The sequence below is a fragment of the Amblyomma maculatum genome, chromosome 6 (genome assembly GCF_055883805.1).
Source record: "Amblyomma maculatum isolate TAMU_Amacu chromosome 6, ASM5588380v1, whole genome shotgun sequence".
In the NCBI taxonomy this organism is placed as follows: domain Eukaryota; kingdom Metazoa; phylum Arthropoda; class Arachnida; order Ixodida; family Ixodidae; genus Amblyomma; species Amblyomma maculatum.
This window is the reverse complement of record NC_139349.1, coordinates 110,830,737-110,847,541: the sequence shown is the minus strand read 5'-3', so window position 1 is coordinate 110,847,541 and position 16,805 is coordinate 110,830,737. Positions and strand designations below refer to the sequence as shown.

At 52.2% G+C, this 16,805-nt stretch overlaps 1 pseudogene; it reads left to right on the top strand.

The window, feature by feature from the left end:
- Positions 1-10,965: 10,965 nt before the first annotated feature.
- On the top strand, positions 10,966-11,812 carry LOC146186577 (zinc finger transcription factor lin-29-like; annotated as a pseudogene).
- The last annotated feature ends 4,993 nt before the right edge of the window (positions 11,813-16,805 follow it).

Sequence of the window (16,805 nt, the reverse complement as noted above, 5' to 3'; positions counted from 1 at the left end):
CAACGCGTAATGCTGTATCTGCTATCAAACGTCAAGTGTTGGTAATTTATAGGTGGTACCGTGGTTAACCTATATAGGCCCACTGTCACCTCTGGCTCGTTCAAAGTCAAGTGGCCTGTGAGGCTAGTCTTACAAATGGCGAAGTGACGACTTTCGCTTCCGAAGCCCACTGCTTTGCAGCAGTATGGACAGGAAAAGCGGAGAGGTAGGCCTAAAAATTAATACGTAGAGGACTAAGATAATGTTCAAACGCCTAGGGAAGTCTGCAGAAGCCATGGCAAAATTGCGGTAAAAAAAAACACGAAACAAATGAAGGACACGTAGCACCTGTGCTACGTGTCCTTTTGTGTCGTGTTTTGTAGCGCAATTTTGCCGTGGCTTCTGCAGACATGCACCAACTAGCCCGACAACAGCTCTTGAAAGCCTGGGGGCGGAAGAGCAATATACAATAGGTAGCGAAACACTGGAAGTGGTAGGCGAATAGGCAGTAACCGCAAGTTCGGAGCATGAAAGGGAAGTAACAAGGAGAATAAGTTTGGGATGGAGCGCATTTGGCAAGTACACGCAGATTATTACTAGCAGCTTACCGGTATTGGTTGGGTGGTTGGTTTGGGGGGTTTAACGTCCCAAAGCGACTCAGGCTATGAGAGACGCCGTAGTGGAGGACTCCGGAAATTTCGACCACCTGAGGTTCTTTAACGTGCACTGACATCGCACAGCACACGGACGCCTTGCTTTTCGCCTCCATCGAAAAGCGGCCGCCGAGGCCGGGATTCGATCCCGCATCCTTGGGAACAGTAGTCGAGCGCCGTAACCACCAGTATTGGTCAAGAGGAAAGTATATAACCGTTGAATCGTACAGGTACTCACCTATGAGGCTGAAAATGGAGACTGGCGAAAGGGTTCTACTTAATATTGCCACCTGGTGTTCCTGATGTTCTTAGGTGGCGCCTGGAAGGACGCGGAAGTCGGCTCGTGCTGTGTGCGGAACTCTGCCTGCTCATACAGCTTCGCCCTGTCGTTTAGTTACGTCTAGCCCTGTTGTCCGTGACAATATGAAGACAACGGAGAGAACTATATAGAACGGAAAATGGTAGGTGTATCGTTAAGAGATAGGAAGCGTGCAGAGTGGGTCAGAGAATTAACTCGAGTTAATGACATCTAGTGGAAGTCAAGAAGAAGAAATCAATATGGGCATGGCACGTAGTACGGAGAGGATAACCGATGGTCGCGAAGGGTAATAAATTGGAGTACGAGGGAAGAAAAGCCTATAACAGGGGGAGGCAGAAATGTAAGTGGGCGGATGCGGTTAAGAAGTTTTCAGGGGTCAAGTGGATGCAGCTAGCACAGGACCGGGTTAGTTGTAGTAGTATGGGAGAGGCCTCTGCCCTGTAGTGGATATAATTGGGCTGATGACGATGATGGCACATAGTTATCGGGAGGCCATTTTTGGACGCTTTGACTATTTATTACAGCAGCGTCCAAAGCGGCGTTGTCCGACCTAAAAAAGCACGCAATGAACACAAAAGGTAAATTATGCTTCAAAAATTAAATAGCATGCAGAATCTGCATTGGAGTAATGCGAGAGTACGGATGCTGCTGTTGGTTGCTTCTGGTTGCTTCTAGTTGCTTAATTCACTTCTTGTTTGCCCATTTTAGTCTTTGGTACTTTCAAATTGCGCGCCAATCCCTTCCTATGTCCTTTTTTGGCTCTACTTCCGCCTGCGTGACGTCACATATTTGACGTCATATTCACTACGGCACCCCTTTCTCTCTTTCCGCTTTCACTTCCACCTTCCTCCCTTCCCTTACGGCGCGGTGACCCGAATTTCACGAAGGACGGGTTAATTTCTTTTCATGACATTACCCATCACTTCAGGCTGGAAAGGCGCACATATCCGCCCCCCACACCCCTCACAAATCTTTAACAAAGGCACAGGAAGTTACCTGGCGCCGACTACAAACACGCTCTGTCGTAAATCCGGCGGTGCTTGCCCTGATGTACCCAGGCCAGTACAATCCAACCTGCAGTAAATGCGGCGAAAGAGCGACATACGATCATATTCTCTGGAACTGCGCAAATGATCCACCTGCGGTGGAATTAATACAGCTCCCTTCTCCCGAGCAGTGGGAAGCCGTGCTGGTCAGCTCGGACCCGCAGATTCAACTACGGGCCATCGAGCGGGCTAATAAGGTCGCCGCCAGCCATGGACTAGCGGCCATCTAATACGTCTCTCCATCGACCTGCTTGAGCGACGAAATAAATGTTTTCCAATCCAATCCAATCAGGCGTCCACACCACGTTCGCCTCGAAAGACGCATCTTCCCTCCATAGCACAAATCGCTCACGAAGACCTACGAGACCACATGGCGTCGCTTGCAAACCCATTCCCACCCCAACCCGGCGGTATTTTCACTCATGTACCACGGGCAATACTCCCCCCAGTGTAACAAGTGCGGCGACAGAGCCAAACTAGACCCCATCCTGTGGAACTGTCCGGAGGATCCACCTCCCTCGGACCTAATTCAGCTCCTAACTTCCGAGCAGTGAGGCCGTGCTGCTCAGCTCCGACCCGGAGATCCAACTCCGGGCAGTGGAGTGGGCCAACGAGGTCGCGGTTAGCCACGGGCTGACGGCCATCTAGCGCAACCAAGAACTCACCTTGAACCACTTTCTGCCGGTGAATAAATGTTTTCCAATCCAATCCAAACGTGTGGCAGATGCTGCGCCTTTCCTTTACTGTGAACCAGTTATTCTAATTATTTACCCAAATAACGTACTGGCCTAATTAATATGCGGACACACCATTACGTCACCCTCTATCGATTGACACCACTCATTAACCTCTACCACTTCTCATTTACTCACAACTGCTGCGGACACGATTTTGCGGACACGTTCTGCGGACACAGAAATCTGTGAACATAGCGAAGTAATGTTTTCGCATTAAAAATTGCGAGAGCACTGCAGAATCTGCACTGGAGAAATGTGAAAGTCTGAGCGTTGCTGTTGCATACTCCCACCTTCCTCCCTTCCCTTACAGCGCGGTTCAGGTGTCCACAGAGCGTGTGACAGATACAGCGCTTTTCCCTTCCTGTGAACCATTTATTATTATTATTATTATTATTATTATTATTATTATTATTATTATTATTATTATTATTATTATTATTATTATTATTATTATTATTATTATTATTGCTGTTGCACACGGTACATAGCGCGCTCCTTAGCTTTTGCTAGCAAGTCCAGGGCTGGTGCCGCACAGCTAGTGGAGGGAGTGCGGGCTCCTCATAACTGTGTTCCCCGGTGTTCGGTGTGCGGTGGCTCCCATGCCACCAAGTGACTGTGCGGCGAAATTCCGCACATCCAAGATAAAAAAAGAAGAAAATGGCGCCCAAGAAAAAACGCCGCCATGTTGGGCCTCCCGGCGATCCACCTGGCTATAGTGCTCTTGAAGATATAGAGCACTATAGCCTCGCCAGGAAACCTCCAACATCTCCGACCCACCTATCGGAGGTGCTGAAAAACGACCATCGAAGGTATCGCCACCACACGGCGGACTGGCGAAACGAGCGACGGAAACGCGTGGTGATACCAGGGCCTGGGTCCTTGTTGTTGTTGTTGTGGCTGTAGGAAGAATGAAAAGAAAATGCACGGGCCGGCTACTGGCTCTGTAGCTGAGCTACCTCCGCTGCCTCGTGCGGACAGACGAGAAAATAGAGAAGAAAGGAGAAAGAAGACTGAGAGAAAGACGCGCGCCGCAACCACAGCCGTCGTCCACCCCCAAAGCAGTGGCGGGTGCAATGACGGCCCACAACAGATAAAGTTCAGTGCCTGCCTAGCTCTCGCCGCAAGCGGCGTTGATCTACCGTCCCTGCTAGGGTGCCTCGATACCAGCGCGCTACATCGAGGCACCCTAGTCCCAGCCCCGTAGGGCCAGGAACTGCCACCTTTCACCACCTCCCCCCCCCCCCCCCCCGGCCTGGGTCAACGCAGTAAAAAAAAAAAAAAAAAAAAAAAAAAAACACGAACACCAGGTGGGCGGTTCGGGTGGGGCTGCTTCTCTCTCCTCCCTTTCCACTCCCTTCCTAAGGGCGCGTAGCGCCGAGCAAGATCAAATAGCACTCAGCCCCGCCGTGGTGGTGCAGTGGTAAGACGCCCGACTACTGTGCCGGAGTACCCGGGTTTAAACCCGACCTCGGCGGCTGCGTTTCGATGGAGGCGAAACGAAGAGGCGTCCGTGTGCTGTGCAATGTCAGCGCACGTTAAAGATCCCCAGGAGGTCGAAATTACTCCTCATGCAGCCCTCCACTACGGCTGCTCTTTCTCTCTTTCCACTTTCACTCCCACCTTCCTCCCTTCCTTTACGGCAGCACTCAGGGCCCAAATCGAGATGCTGCTTAAGAAAATTAACAAATTGGAATCCAAAATTACCCAGTCTTCTGCCCTAGCTTCCCGCGGCTGAGGTTGCAGAAGCACATCATGGGTGGACAGATGTGCTTTGAATCCAAACATCGTGTGTGGCAGTAGCTCGTTGTTCTCTAGATAGTTGGAGAGGCGCGTGGACTGCATTTTTCCGGCCATTAGTTTGCCTGCGCACGACGTGAGGGATATGGGACGTAGGTTTTCAATGCTGATTTTCTTGCCGGGTTTGGGGATAAAGTGTACATTGGCTGTTTTCTATGCCTGTAAAATGCGCCAGCATTCGTTAACGTAATCCGTAAGTTGCTGCATTGCCTCCGTACCTAGGTCCGGGTGATTAGTGCGACCGTAATTTTGTCTTGTCCCAGGGCTGTATCTCGGCGCATATCTGCTAGTGCTACTATGATTTCTTCTAAAGTGAAGTCTTTATCTAGGTCTTCGTTCGGTTCCCCCGGTATTCTGGATTCCAGGGTTCTGCGTCTGTCAAAGTGCAGATATAGTGACGCGTGAGTTCATCCACGAGTTCGTCATCCGTGCCTTGAAAGTTGTGTAAGGTTGATCCCAAGGACGGGCTAATCCCGGCCGCGACCGCCACTTTTCACTCGAGGCGAAAAGCACAGCGCCCGTTCCTGTGGCACTTCAGTCTACGTTAAAGAACCCCGGCCTGACGAAATTTCCAAAGCCCTCTACATGGCGTTCCACATAATCTGAGTCGTTCTGAGACGGTAAAGCCCCAGAAAATCATTGCAATTATAAAATTGTAAACAACTGTACTTTTTGTAGTGTTCAGGGCGGTGTCATACCCGTTTTGATTCCCGTTTAGCATATCCACCTTCTATACTCGGGGACAACTTTCTGCGGCAATGGAGCCAAAGCTTCGGGGGCGGGTCTTTCCTAACTGTGTTACTACGCCATGTAGTTCCAACTACCTGGAGCCAATGCTTGCTTAGCTTTAACAGTTTCCTTGCTCCCACTAAGCAGCAACATGTTCCTTTACGTAGATGATGGCTTATGCAGAAAGTATCGACTAATCAAAACCGCGCACGACGTACGCTGTGAAAAACATACGCTCGTTGTGAACACGTTACGAACACGTGTCTGTCAAAAACAAACGCGCGTTACCAACGCGCGCCGAAATGGGCGAAAAAAAGCGGAAGACGCATCCCACCCAGCCTCATGTACTCTGCTTGCGCTTTGCGGGATCTTCGACAGGCCGCGAGGCCATCATCATGAACGCTGCGTATTAAACTCCCGCTGTACTGGTTAGTGCTGTAGTATGAGCCTGATACATTAATAAGGTTAATCGTTTCGTAATGTTATAACATTCTATAGCATCACATGCGAAATTTCTGAAGGCACTGTATTCTTCTGTGGAGCGAGCTGGTGTGTTTCGGCTCCGTAGCTTCCACCCTATTGCCACAGGAAGTGCCAAATTAAAATCTGGATTGAGGCAGGGATTCGAACAGAAGGCATATGCACCTCTATCGAGCGTGGTTGTTGTTGTTGTGGCTGTAGGGAGAAGGAAAAGAAAATGCACGGGCCTGCTACTGGCTCTGTAGCTGAGCCACCCCGCTGCCTCGTGCGGATAGAAGAGAATATAGATAAGAAAGAAAAGCAAGAGGGAAAGAAAGACGCGCGCCGCAACAATAGCCGTCGTCCACCACCAGCGGTGGCGTGTGCAATGACGTTGTCCCCTGAGAATGGTGACGTACTGCGCCATCATTTCCCCCAAAACCAATTTACAGCGCAGTGGTTTAAGCTGCCCGACTACTGCGCCGAAGTTCCCGCATTCGAACCCGACCGCCGGCGGCTGCGTTTCGATGGAGTGAAACGGAGAAGCGTCCGAGTGCTGTGCGAATTCAGTGCGCGTTAAAGATCCCCAGGCGGTCGAAATTACTTTGAAGCCCTCCACTACGGCACCTGTTTTTCTCTTCCCGCTTTCACTCCCACCTTCCTCACTACCCTTGCAGCTCGGTTCCAGTGTCCGCAGGAAAAAGTGTGACAGATTAACCAATTTAATTAGTTTCCAGAAGACAAAAAGCTCAGTATCTGTCACTTTTTCTTCTGTGAATACCTGCTAATATAATTGATTCCCAGGATGGAAAAGGTGCAGTATTTGTCACAGTTGCTTCTGTGGTGACCTGAACCGCGCCATTAGGGAAGGGAGGAAGGTGGAAGTGAAAGTGGATAGAGAGAAAGAGGAGCCGTAGTGGAGAGCTATGGAGTAATTTCGACCACCTGGGGATCTTTAACGTGCGCTGACATCGCACAGCATACGGACGCCTCTTCGTTTCGCCTCCATCGAAACGCAGCCGCAGAGGGTCAGTTCAAACCCGGGTACTCCGGTACAAATCACTCACGTCTGCACTGAAACAACACGAAAGGCAGATACAGCTCACGGAAACGCAAACGGACGTAGATAACCACCTCCTAAATCTTTGGGAGGCCCGCCGCAGCCTCACCAAAAGATGGAAAAAACAGAAACATAACAAACACCTCAAAAAACGCACCCTGGAACTCTCACATCAAGCCGCGGAATATGTTGCTCAGCTAGCCAACACTAACTGGGTAGACAGGTGCAACACGGCTGGGCGCCAGATGTCTGGTCGTAATACGTGGCGCCTATTCCGCGCGCTCACCGATCCAACACATACACGCACGGAAACCCAACGCCACTTACATAAAGTCATGCACAACTTTACAGGAACGGCAATACAGCTAGCGCATACACTCGGGGACCGATACGTGTGTACCCCCAAGGACCCCCGGGCGGTTGCCTACTCGTATGCAGGCAAAGAGAACACAGAGCTGGACACTCCATTCCAGCTCCACGACCTCCGGGCGGCCTTAAGCAAGATGAAACGCGGCACTGCACCCGGGCGCGACAAGGTTACGGCCAAGCTTTTGGCCAACCTTCCCGATGCAGCATATGTCATGCTTCTCAAATACATCAATAGTATTTGGGACGGAGACACTCCTCTCCCTCTCGATTGGAAGTCGGCCCTCGTCACCTTTATCACGAAAACCGGCAAACCTATTGATGTGGAGAACCTTCGCCCCATCTCTCTCACCTCTTGTGTCGGCAAGCTGATGGAGACAATGGTGCGCGACAGACTCTCCGAATTTCTCAAAACACAGCACATTTTCGCGGACACCATGTTCGGTTTCCGCCCTCAAAAATCAGCACAGGATATACGTCTTCAGCTCCACCACGACATCTTAGATCCTGTCGAATGTCCCCATAATGACAAGGTGGTCCTGGCCTTGAACCGTAAAGGCGCATTTGACAATGTGAACCACGAAGTAATTAATCCTCGATCACCTCAGTCACACCAACTGTGGTAACAAAACATTCAATTACATATAACAATTCCTTACAGACCGCCAAGCCTACATACGAATACAAGATGCGGAACACGGGCCATACACCATCGGCTCGAGGGGAACACCTCAAGGCGCTGTCCTGCCTCTCCTCCTCTTCAATTTAGCCATGCTTCATCTTCCCTCCAAATTGGCTTCTCTTTCCGGAATACGTCACGCACTTTACGCGGATGATATCACAATCTGGGCCACGCAAGGTAACCTGGGCCACATGGAGTCCTGCCTGCAGGCAGCGGCGACCGTAGTCGACGACTACGCCAACTACTGCGGACTCCAGTGCGCCCCAGCTAAATCTGAATTTGTGCACGTACGTCTCTCCCCTCGAGACACAACTCAGCTTCGCATCAGTCTCCCCTCGGGACCGATCCCGGAGGCCAAAGAGATCCGCGTCCTTGGCTTCTTCATACACCATCAACGCAGAGTTGACACCACTCTGGCCAAACCTCGCATGGTGGGAGACCAGGTGGGCCGTATGGTCCGCCGGGTCTCCAACAAGTGGGGCCGATTACGAAGCAAGGATGCACTGCGGCTTGCCCATGCTTTTGTAACGAGCAGTATCCTCTACTCGACACCCTATTTTAAAATAACTTTTAGACGGGCTAGATGGTTTTCAGCTTCGGACGGCATACTTAGCGCAAACAAACAGACACGCACACGAGAGAAAAGGCGGGACACGGGACCAGCGCTTGTCCCGTGTCCCGCCTTTTCTCTCGTGTGTGTGTCTGTTTTTTTGCGCTAAGTATGCCGTCTGAAGACACCCTACTTGTACCTGCGTAAACACGATGCGGATTAATTGGAGGCCATCCACCGGAAAGTCATCAAGCGGGCTCTCGACCTTCCGGTCAGCACGTCCAACCAGAAACTTCTGGCTCTGGGCGTGGTGAACACCTTCCGGGAGCTACGAGAAGCCCACTTACTAAGCCAATACACGCGTCTTACACAGACCACGTCCGGTCGCCGCCTCTTGGACCGGCTACACATTAAACACGATTACCACATTGAGGAAAGGGTGAGAGTGCCAGAACTCTGGAGACGCGCCCTCTGGGTCCGACCCCTTCCCCGCAACATGTCCAAAGAAGACCATAACGGTCGTCGCCAGGGGCGCGCGAAAGCGTTGGAGCGGTACTATCATACTATGGTCACCAGCAACATGTGTATTATGTGGATGTTGCCGGCCCTTACGACGTGGGGTGGTATACGGCTGCAGTCGTACACAACACCAACACGGTTAACTGGCTAACTTTCAAAGCCTACAGCACAAATCATGCGGAGGAGATTGCTATTGCTCTGGCTCTCAGTGTTCCCAATTCGAAACACATCATCACCGACTCGCGAGGGGCCTGTCGGAGTTATAGACTGGGATGGGCTCCCCCGCTTGCCCGGCGTATACTGCAACCTAGCTGCCGATACAGAGACCCAACTCCACATAACCTCATTTGGGCAACCGGTCACTAGGGACTCAAGGGAAACGAACAGGCCGATAAGGCCGCCCGCGCACTCTCTCCCCGGGCTATCTCCCTGTCCTTGAAAGCCTACTCCCAATCAGACAATCTGGCCCTTACATTCAAAGACATCACCGATTACTACAAGGAGGAGCACAGGCGCTATCCGGCCCCTTGTAAGGGACTGGATCGCGCTGACGAGCGCCTCCTCATCAAAATTTTTACCAATACTGTACTGTGCTCGGCGGTGCTTAAACATTTCAATCCGTCCTTTGATGGTGCGTGCCAGTACTGTGGGGAGGTGGCTGACACCTTCCACATGGTCTGGGCGTGCCAGTCAAACCCATCCATTCCTTCCAACCCCAACCCAACTAGAGAGGACTGGGAGGCGGCCCTGCTCGGCTGTCAAGACCTCAAGGCTCAAAAGGCCTTGAAGCAACGGACGCGGGCGGCGTTGCTTGCCAATGGGGCCCGGAATAGGGGCTCCACCTAGTATTGTGAGGGGTGGAGACCGATACGTCTCTAACCCAAACACCTCTCTGTAACGATTTAATTGTTATTGATAAATGTTTTCACCACCACCACCACCGGCACAGTAGTGCGGGGTCTTACCACTGCACCACCCCGGCAGGGCAGACAGATTGATTTATAGGAAGGGAAAGGCGCGGTAACTGTCTCACTTGTTTTCTGTGGACAACTTAACCGCACCGTGAGGGAAGAGGGGAAGGTGGGAGAGAAAGTGGAAAGAGAAAGAGGAGCCGCAGTGGAGGGCTACGGAGTAATTTCGACCACCTGGGGATCTTTAACGTGCGCTGACATCGCACAGCAAACGGACGCCTCTTCGTTTCGCCTCCATCGAAACGCAGTCGCCGAGGTCGGGTTCGAACCCGGGTACTCCGGCACAGTAGTCGGGCGTCTTACCTCTGCACCACCCCGGCGGGGCACGGGACAGACAGAAGAGAAAATAGAGAAGAAAGAAAGAAAAGGAAGAAGGAGAGAAAGACGCGCGCCGCAACAACAGCCGTCGTCCACCACCGAAACGGTGGCGGGTGCAATGACGGCCTACAACAGATAAACATTCTGTGGCAGGCTAGCCCCCGCCACAAGCGGCGGTGACCCACCTGTCACAGCCCCATCAGGGGATGTTGTTCTGGACACCGGAGCGTCCGTCGTTATTGCTGAAACGCCGGTTATTTTGCGCGTTCCGTCCGACTGCGTGGTGCCGGCGTGGCTGCTGCTTTACGATGCATTGAATGGGGTTAGCGAAAGCCTCAGACTCGAGTTGAGCTCATCCCAGCCCCATCAGGAAATGTTGTTCTGGTCACCGGAGCGTCCGTCGTTATTGCTGAAACGCCGGTTATCTTGCGCGTTCCGTCCTACTGCGTCATGCCGGCGTGGCTGCTGCTGTACGATGCGTTGAACGGGGTTAGCGAAAGCTTCAGACTCGAGTTGAGCTCGCTGACGAAGTAGCGCAATTTCAACAGCACGGTCGAACGTGAGCGCGTCGCCTTCTAAGAGCAGGCGTTCTGTTAACTGTGGAGGTGCGACTCCGGTGGACGAGTTGAAAAAAAAATGGCCTTCGTTGAGCGACCGCGAGAAGAAATTTTCGCGTCACCGCGTCCGCCGCGAGTACGTTACGAAAACGAGATTGTGAACGGCAGGTGCGAGCTGGAAGTGACGTGTGGAGATGCGAAAGTTGACGAGGGAGTTTGTAGGCTGGACGCCGCTGCTGCGGACTCGGCTGGTCTGAAGATGTTTGGTGCCAAGGCAGAGTTGCAGCTGCACGCGCAGAGCTACCTGCGGGAGGCCAAGCCGTACCGGTGCGCGCAGTGTAGCAAGGCGTTTGCCAACGCGTCCTACCTGTCCCAGCACGCCCGCATCCACTCGGGCGTGAAGCCGTACCACTGCGTGCTGTGCGGCCGCAAGTTCACCCAGCTGTCGCATCTGCAGCAGCACGTGCGCACGCACACGGGCGATAAGCCCTACCTGTGCCGGCACCCGGGGTGTGGCAAGGCCTTCTCGCAGCTGTCCAGCCTCCAGTCGCACTCGCGCTGCCACCAGGCGGACAAGCCCTTCAAGTGCCACTCTTGCTACAAGTGCTTCGAGCACGAGGACGCCCTGCTCGAGCACATCCCGCGACACCGTGACTCCAAGCAACTCAAGACGCACATCTGCCCCCGCTGCGGCAAGAGCTACAAGCGGGAGACATACCTGCTCAGGCACATGCAGTGGCACGTCGCCGCCGTCGCAGCTGGCCTTCCCCAGGGTACCACCGCCACCGTCGTGGCCTCCCCTACACCGGCGCCCACCGTGACGAGGCACAAGGGCGAGCCGAGGTTGCCGCACCCGTCACAGTCGCAGGGTGCGAACGCCGCCCTGGTCTACTGCAAACCCCGTGTCGTCGACGCAGCAGCCCCAGACCCAGTACGAGCCTAAGAGCGCCGCCAGCCAGCTCATCTCGCTGCACCAGATCAGAAATTTCACCTTCATGCCTCCGGTCTCCCACGTCTGACAGGAGGACCCCAATGGTGGCGGTGGTGGGCCGCCTCTGGAGACCTCCGGGCTCGTCGACGCCGACCGCAACGGGCAGGCTGTCTACCGTCTTCCACCGGCTAGACTCTCCCGGTGACCTGCGAGTCGGCAGGGCGGAGAACGTCTGCGTTAGGACTGTGCTGTCCGTGTGATGAAGTGCGTGTGTGTGTTTTGCGCACGCTTCGGCACCATCCTCAGAACGGCGCCTGTGTGGTAGAGGACAGCTCTGGTCGTATATACGCATGCGCTCGTGCTATGTCGGCGGACACGGTGGAAGATCGTCGCGCGGGCGTTCGGCCCAGGTCTACCGCACCCTTGAGACACGTCGTCGACGAGCCACCGGAGGGCTCTAACTCAGTGGAGGCAGTGGTGCGGGACTTGTGAACGTGGACTCAAAACCATTTGCGTGGCCGCCGCACTTTTTCTTCAGGCAACGCCGTGAATTTCCTTTCGTATTGAGAGCAGACATGGAAGTGCTGATCATTTTTTTATGTCCCTAGGTTTCATCCGACAAGACCGGGCCATGTCGTCTCATATCGGGCAGTGCAGCTTGCTTTATATCTTTTTCTATTCTTCCACGCCTTCGTGATCGAGTGGCATCGTTCGAGAGGCTATGCTGCTAGTCACACGGTCTGGATGCTACACATGTGTGGTAGCGAAATGCAGAACGTCTGTGCATGTTCACGGACCACAGAGGCGATATAGCTGGCCTCAAGGACCATCCGTAATAACCTCTGGGTACAGCGTTTCTGAACGGCGTTAGAGCTGCTTTGTGTCGCAAGGAGTTGCACGCGAGTATTTGTGAGCATGCAGGTAGGAAAATCTTTGCTACCATTACGTGAGGAAAGCTTAACCAGTATCAGCAAAGCCAGTTTGGATGTCTGCAAGGGGCAATGAAAGAAAGTGGGTCGTTCGTTGCTCTTGTAAGCTGGCGCTACCATCATCTGGGACAAGCACTCTTGCAAAGTGTGGCAATTATAACTGGAGACAGTAGTTTAAAGATGCTGTTGTACTACAAAAGCCCATTGGTTTGACCATACCCGATTGAGAGAAGACGTCAAAGAAAACGCAGTCCCGAAATAATCGTAGCCAGCTAAGGCCAGCTCCGCAGAAAACCGACCTCAGTCTTTGTTGTCGAGCGCTTATTGTGCAGTCCTCAAGACCAGAGTAATATCTTGTGTACAAAAAAAAAAAAATCCTGTAATGCTACAAGTAAGGCACAAATCATTCAGCTAAAGGAGCGCTATGTTGAAGGGCGTTTCCAACTCAGCTGCGTTTAGTAATGCTTCTTGTACACATTTTCAAATTTTCGATTTCTGTCAGTGACCTGTCCGTGTTGAATGTTGGCCGTAAATAAATAGCCCTTTTCGTTGCGTGCTCGCCGCATTCTGTACCTTCTTTTAGCCTAACATTCATATTTGGATGCGTGTTTCCAATGCTTCCAGCGCCGGGATATTTAGAAGTCTTCTCTATAAATATGCTTTGGGACAAGGGAGGCGCGCTCACGCAGAAATTTTTATTTCACCACCTTTCGCGCACGTGTCGTCCCGCTCGTCTGATAGTGTGGCAAGGCATAGTTTAAGCTGCGGTTGCTTATTTCCCCCTGCGCTTTCATTTCTACACTCCAGGTTCCAACTGCGCACGTAAATAGTGTTCGCAAAGGCCGCAGTGATCCTCATTTATATTTGAACGACAACGTAAGGAACTCGCCTGGCACCCGTGCCATCGTCAGTTTGTTTTTTGTGGAGAACTTTCCTCTTCTATTTTTGTGAATATTTTCCGCCATATTGTGTCGCATACTGTGCTGAAATATTTTAGTTACAAACCTTTTCAATTCTCCCGCTAACCGAACACAAGAATCTCGTCAGGGTGTGCCATATGTGGTGCATCGAAAATGCGTTGTCCTTCTGGTCCCAAGCAGTGCAGCAACAGGGCTCGACGGCGGGTTACAGGCAGCTCCGGACGCGAGAAGAAAATTTTTGAACAGGCGTATCCAGTGGTGCCATGGTATGGCAGGAGTTCCCGGGGTGGCGAGAAAAGGCGGCGGCGGCGAAAGCGCGGCTGAAGCCATCCTTGCGTGGTATCTAATTACATCGTCGCCAGGTTGTCGTGCCTGCCGGCGTGCGACCGCGGGAATCACTCAGTTCATGCTACACGAGAACTATTCAAGCGTGCAGCTGTTTATATACAAAATCTTGGCGCCATCTGTTGATGGTCATTGACAACACTTATTAACTAACGGTACCTAGTGTTGCCCGTGAACACTACAGGCTACAGAGCAATTTCGGCCACCGGGGGATCCTTAACGGGCACTGACACTGCACAGCACACATGTCTCTCCCTTTTGCTTCCATCGAAACGCAGCCGCCGGCAGTCTGGTTCGAACCCGGGTATTCCGCCCCACCGCAGTGGTTATGACCGACTGCAGTACCGGAGTACCCGGGTTCCATCCAGACCACCGGCGGCTGCGTTTAGATGGAGGCGAAACGTAGAGGTGTGAAGCGTCTGTGTGCTGTGCGATGACAGTACAGTAATGATCTCCCGGTGGCCGAAATGACTCCATAGCCCTTCACTACGGCCTCTTTTTCTATCTTTCCTTTTTCACTCCCACCTTCCTCTTCTTACAGCGCTGTTCAGGTGTCTACCGAAAAGTGCGGCAGATACTGCGCCTTTCCTGCAAACCAACTATTATTATTAATGTTCGAATCCAGGCACTCCAGCACAGTAGTCTGGCTTCTTAATCACTGCGCCACCGCGGCGGGGCACTCTGATTAGTAGTGTCGTTCCAAGGTACCGTTCTGGCGAGGACCCTGACCATAACTACAGTGCCATAATACTACCACTGTCTAACGTCATTAACACTATTGTTAGCCACCACTACTGACTGCATATCGCATTCATTAGGGCTACGTTTATTCAGCTTTGACCAACGAGCCAGCAAACAAGACGCTCGCCTAGCGTGAGCAGTTACACCTGCCCGGACATGACGCTAATCAGGAACGGAGAGCGGGACTGGATGAACAGGATGGAAAACTTGGGGAGTGATCACTACGTATTGAGCACAACAGTGGCAGCAGGAACCTTCAAAAGAAAGATTGGCGAAGCCAAAATCATTGACTGGGAGGCCTTCCGAAAAGAAAGCGAGGGGAAACTGGGAAGTCAAGAATCCATTGAAGAATTGAAACTGGGCCTGTTCTGGTTGTTGTTGTTGTTGTGGCTGTGGGAAGAAGGAAAAGAAAATGCACTGGCCTGCTACTGGCTCTAGCTGAGCCACCTCCGCTGCCTCGTGCAGACAGAATATATTGATTGATTGATTTATAGGAAGGGAAAGGCGCAGTAACTAGCTGTCTCGCTTGTTTTCTGTGGACACCTCCACCGCGCCGTAAGAGAAGGGAGGAAGGTGGGAGTGAAAGTGGAAAGAGAGAAAGAGCAGCCGCAGTGGAGGGCTACGGAGTAATTTCGACCACCTGGGGATCTTTGACGTGCGCTGATATCGCACAGCACACGGACGCCTCTTCGTTTCGCCTCCATCCAAACGCAGCCGCCGAGGTCAGGTTCAAACCCGGGTATTCCGCCACAGTAGTCGGGTGTCTTACCACTGCACCACCCCGGTGGGGCATGGCTCCGCTGCCTCGTGTCATGCAGACAGAAGAGGGAAAGAGAAAAAGAAAAAGAAAAGGAAGAACAAGACGCGCGCCGTACAGGCGTCGTCCACCACCCAAGCGGTTGCGGGTGCAATGACGGCCTACAACCGATAAAAATTCGGTTGCTGGCTAGCCCCCGCCGCAAGCGGCGTCGACCTACCGCCCCAGCCCCGCAGTTCCTGGCCCTGTTTCCGTGTCGAATGGACGTGTCTGGGTGGTTTTCTGTCCACTTTGGTGCTTGTAATATAATGTAAATATCTGTGTCAGTTTACAGCTGTATAAAAAAACACATGTGTAATACACACACTGTGCATGTGATTGTACCCCGCCGGGGTGTGCAATGGTAAGACCCCCGACTACTGTTCCGGAGCCCCCGGGTTCGAACCCGACCTCGGCGGCTGCGTTTCGATGGAGGCGAAACGAAGAGGCGTCCGTGTGCTGTGAGATGTCAGCGCACGTTCAAGATCCCCAGGTGGTCGAAATTACTCCGTAGCGCTCCACTGCGGCTCCTCTTTCTCTTTCCATTTTCTCTCCCACCTTCCCCTCTTCCCTTACGGTGCGGTTTTGTCCACAGAAAACAAGTGAGACAGTTACCACGCCTTTCCCTTCCTATAAATCAATCAACTACTGTGCATGTGATTGCTGTATATGTTTGTGCCTATATCTACTATCAAATTATTGTACACTGTGTATAATTTCATTTACAATGTCATTCAAAACTGTATATATTATTGCGATCAGCCAATTATTATATTTTTCGGAACGTAAATAGCAAATTTTGATGTATTTCATCGACATAAGGTATGTTTTGTGCAGTGTTTCTTGTTAACCGTGTACGTTTTCAGTTTTGGTCATTCGTCCTCACACATGTCAATATATAGCGTCTAATAAAACTTTTTCTAAGCACATCGCGTGCCCCTTGTCGAACACAACCAGCGTTCCGAACGTTGAACGCATCAAAGTTCACCGCCAATAATAATATTAATAGGTTCACAGGAATAGAAAGGCGCGGTATCTGTCACACTTGCTCTGTGGACACCTAAACCGCGCCGTAAGGGAAGGGAGTAGGTGGGAGTGAAAGTAGAAAGAGAAAAAGGGGAGCCGTAGTGGAGGGCTGCGGAGAAATTTCGACCACCTGGGGATCTTTAACGTGCGCTCGCATCGCACAGCACACGGATGCCTCTTCGTTTCGCCTCCATCGAAACGCAGCCGCCGTGGTCGGGTTCGAACCCGGGAACTCCGGCACAGTAGTCGGCCGTCTTACTAATGCACCACCCCGGCGGGGCAATCCTCCGCCACTCCATAATTGGTTTAGAGGAAAGGAAAGCTGCAGTATCTGAGTACCTGTCACTCGCGGAATCTCGCTATCAAATCTCGCGG